We start from the raw sequence: 4545 nt of genomic DNA, 5'->3' as shown, positions 1-4545 counted from the left end.
TTGGTGCAGGGGCTGAAGTCCGGGAGGGGAGAGAGAGTGTGTGTCCAAATTGGTGGAGGAAGTGTGCAGGTGATATCTACCTATCCCAGGTTGAAAGTTGGTCCTTGACAGCTAGTCAGGGTCTCCTTCAGCTCGGTGTTGTCCAGAGGGGGTCGCTGGCAGGGTCTCTGGGGTGGATAGGCAGCATGACGTGGAGCTGGTCTGGTTCAGATAGAAATGGTGTTCCCACTGGGTCTGTCTTCACTGCCCCTTTTTATAGGGGCAGACCTTGTGTGACCATAGTGACAGGAGGCATGCCCAGGCAAGGGTCAGCCCCTGGTGTACTGAGCATGTGTGCTCCATGCAGGGATGTTGAGTTTTGGGTGTCTGTAATGGTGGGGTACAATGGTAGAGTTGCTGGTTCTGCAGGGTCTTTTATCTTTCAAATGCTGGGTTCTTGTCTCTGTTCATGGGTGAGGTCAGTGGTTCCTGGATGAATCAATGCGAGGTGATGGCCTGGTCGTTACAGGCCATTCAATAGAGGCCTGCTACCATTGTATTTGAATCATTCCCAATCACTCCCATTCATCCGGGAACCAATTTACATGGGAGGGGTACATGAATCATACCGTTGCAACACAGGGGATGCCCGGACAGAGGACACAAGATGGATGCTTGACATACAAAATGAAACTTGACATGACTTACGCTAACTTACATATATAGGCCTAAAACACTAATCACACAATATAAAAGCAGTACAAACATAATCATTATCACTTATAAAACAGTGGGTATCGATATCAAAATAGCAGGGAACTTATTTGCAAAGAAAGGAGAGAAAAATAAAACTTACTACCTAAAATAAAATGTTAAAGCTTATCCTACATCTTAGCTTACTTATACTTATCTAGAGGGAATGGAGAAGGAGAGAAAAAGTCAGAAATGGTTGGGGAAAGGGAGGGAATGCATTTTAAAATAAATTAAAAAAATAAAAACTGGGGGTTTTGCTACAGAACAGCACCAGTCTGGAACACAACCTTATCAGATTCCACTTGAAACCTCCAGTTGTGACATGGATTCATTTATAATTACCATTTGCTTGTGAATGTTGAACCAATTGTTTATCCCCCTTGTAGTAGTTTTGTCTCCATAAAAAAATGTTATGAGAGCACAAATGTGACATCAGATGATAACTGTTTCTACCCTGCTCTTCATAAATGTGAAAATTATGAAGAGGAAGATCAGGCATACTAAATATTAAAATAGATTATTATTTTATATCGGTGACAAACTGCAGTTGCTAACAGTGTTTCCTACTGAAACATCACCTTAAATTTTATCTTTCCTTGATTAAAAATAATTTTTAGGCTCCTTGTGCTATTGAATGGGGATATGTGTGTTTGTGTGTGCCATTGACATCCAGATCTATCTTTTTTCCTGGTGTTGCACATCATTGTGTTGATGGAAAACCTCTTCATCATCATGATCAGTTTAATACAAATTGCCCTCCCCTCCCCATTGTGTCTTTCTCACAAACTTGACCCTTTTGGAATTCAGTTACATCTTGCCCACCATACCCAAAATGCTGCAGGACTTCTCCAATGGCAAAATCAATTCTATTTTAGGTTGTAGCATGCATATGTATTTCTTCTGCTTCCAGCTGATTACAGAGTCTAGGCTGCTGGCTGCAATGGTGTATGACCATTATATATCCATTTGCCACCCTTTGCATTACATACTTAGGATGAGCAGGCCCCTGTGTCTTCATTTCTTTGCTGTGTACTGGCTCATTGGACTGCTGGTGACAGTAGGGAAGAGAACATTTATATTCACTCTGCCTTACTGTGGACCAGTTAGAAGAACAAGATTGCAACCTGTGCCATCACTTTCAACTGTGTCATAGTGCCCTCCCTTCTTACCCTTGTGTCCTATGCCTGTATTCTCCAGGCAATCCTCAGGATGCAAGTCACTGAGAGCAGGAACAAACCTTCTCCCTATGTTCCTCCCACCTGATTGTAGTCACCTTGTTTTATGGATCTGTTGTTTTGACCTATATGATACATAAATCCTTCTATTTATTCAAGTACAACAAACCGCTTTCTCTGTCCTAAACACTCTTGTTTTCAACAATAAACCCTTTGATCTTCAGTCTGAGCAATACGGAGATGAAGCAAGCCTTGAACAAATGTGTATCCAAAAAAAAAAGTCCTCTTGAAAGCTAAACAAATGTTTGGGTCTGTTTTAAATGTATTTGTGATAGATTTTGAGGTGTTTGTAATAATCTATGAGTAACAAATTACCAGTATATTTATCTAAGTATTTCATAGATTTTAACTTTATTGATATGTTGGATTCATTCACCCTTTGGGTGATGAAAAAAAATCACTGGGAGATGAGCAATAGCTTGGATAATAGATTTTCTGAAAATATACAGGAAAGTACTATGATATGTAATCTCTGTTTTTCTTTTGAGCCTGCCGAACAGGTTTTGTAAGAACTGAATTATTTCCCTGTCAAGGAAGAGATTGGAAAACTGAAGAAAGTAGGGACCATGTTTATGAGATGACTAGGGATGAGAGATTTCAGATTTCCTTATCCTAAGAGTCCTCAAGGCCTTATATAATGAAAGTTATGGTTTGTAGGTAAAATATTCATGTGTGTATTTAAAGAACAGCAACAACAAAATCCAAAGACTTTTCCTAGATATATTGGGCACATCTACATGAGATGTTTACTGCAGAGCTGGCTAATTAACTCCACAGTAAAGTCTCAGTGTTTATGTGTATAATGCTATTAACAAGGAATAAACTCGTTAACTCCACCCTAGGTTAGTACTTATAAACACAGGTATTATCCTATGGCAGAGTAATTTACTCTGCTACAACACACATGTGGATGCTAACGGGGCTGTTTGGGGCTCTAGGGTGCTTCAGTGCAGGTTTGCCTGCTGGCTAACCCCATACAACAACACCCTTGTGCACCAGTCGGCTCCTACACAGCACACTGAGCTGAGCTGGAGCAACCCTGGGCTGGCAGACTGACCCACTGGGCCCCCTGCCGGCCAGGGATGCTCCACATGCTGTGATCCTGGGTGCATATATAAACACAGTGCCCAGGAGCAATAAGCTCCTGTGTGATATGTGCAAGAGTTTATTGCATGAACGATGCATGGCTCCAGTGGCTGGGGGGACATGGCAATGCTGGTGGCAGGAGTGCGGCGGCAGTGGGAGCATGGCGGCTGTAAGCAGGCAGCTCCCGCAGATGCTGCTGGTGCTGTTGGTGGTGGGAGGGTGGGGGTGGCGACCCCACTGACCAGGGGTTTGGGCCAGGGGTTTGTGACCAGCCAGGAGTCATTGCTGTCTGCCCACAGACACCGCTGGCAGTGTTGGCCGTGGGGGGTGGGGAGGGTTGTGAGTGGGGACCACCCACAGGTGCTGCCAATAGTGTCCATGGTGCCTTTTCATAGGGGGTGCACTGCCATGCTCAGGGGGTGCACGTGCACCTGCGTGCACCCCCTGTGCATCACCAGTGGTTTATTGCTTCACACTAATGTCACATGTAGATGTGCCCATTGTGTACCTGATGTTAAGATCAAACAGGATGCTTATTACAGAAATTTGTTTTGGTTGACTGTGTTCACACTCAGGCCCCTGCCACATGGAACACTTAATATGTGATTAACCAGTTAACCATATCTTAAATTGTAACCCAGTTACATGTTAAGGCAATTGATTGCATCATAAAACAAATTAATAACATCATAAAACAAGGAATAAACCACAAAAGGCCTCAAAAATCTGTAATAACTTTGTGGCTGGTTCTTATTACACCATGAATTGAGGATGTGGCCAGGTATACCCCAGTGGCTCAGAGCCCACACTTAATGGTTCTCTCAGCCACAGGAGAGTTTCATGCAGGTCAAGAGCTGAGAGCCTACAGCTGATGGGGCTTCCAGCCACAGGGGAGCACCCTGAGCTGCTGCAGAGTGGAATCTCATCAGTTGAGTTAGGCACCCAGCCGTGGGGGCATACCAGGCATTTCCATGGCTAGGAGTCCTGTCAGTTGGGAAGAAAAAATGAAGTTGATATGATTTGTCTATGTGTTAGTGTTAAAGATTTTTCTTTATTTACCTAAGTTTTCCATCAGGAAAAAAAGTTATAGGTGTGAGCCAAATGTATATGATACTAATATGGGGAAACATTCTGTTTCACTTTATATAATGTGCACTGAAGCACAGCTCAAAATTCAGGTCTGTGTGCAGTATAGACTTTCAAGTTTCCATAGGGCTACTGTACCTTCTTAGTAGGTTGTGCTCTGGTTGGGCAGGTATGCAGCTCCATACGTGAATAACTGACCATTAGGGCTGTGAGAAGCTTCAGGTGGTGATTCAATTAGGAGGAGATTCGTCCCGATTTGGTGGCCAAATCTCTGAATCTGAATTGAACTAGGGGACCAAATTTAAAGGTCTGAATCAATTCAAAGCTCTCCAAAGTTTCAGCAAAGATTGGGAGAGCTTAAATGATTTGGGCACTGCCTGGTGGCTGCATCAGGGAGCTGCAGCCA

This window comes from Alligator sinensis, unplaced genomic scaffold, assembly GCF_000455745.1.
Source record: "Alligator sinensis unplaced genomic scaffold, ASM45574v1 scaffold1822_1, whole genome shotgun sequence".
In the NCBI taxonomy this organism is placed as follows: domain Eukaryota; kingdom Metazoa; phylum Chordata; order Crocodylia; family Alligatoridae; genus Alligator; species Alligator sinensis.
The sequence above is the reverse complement of the archived record's forward strand: the minus strand, read 5'-3'. Positions refer to the sequence as shown.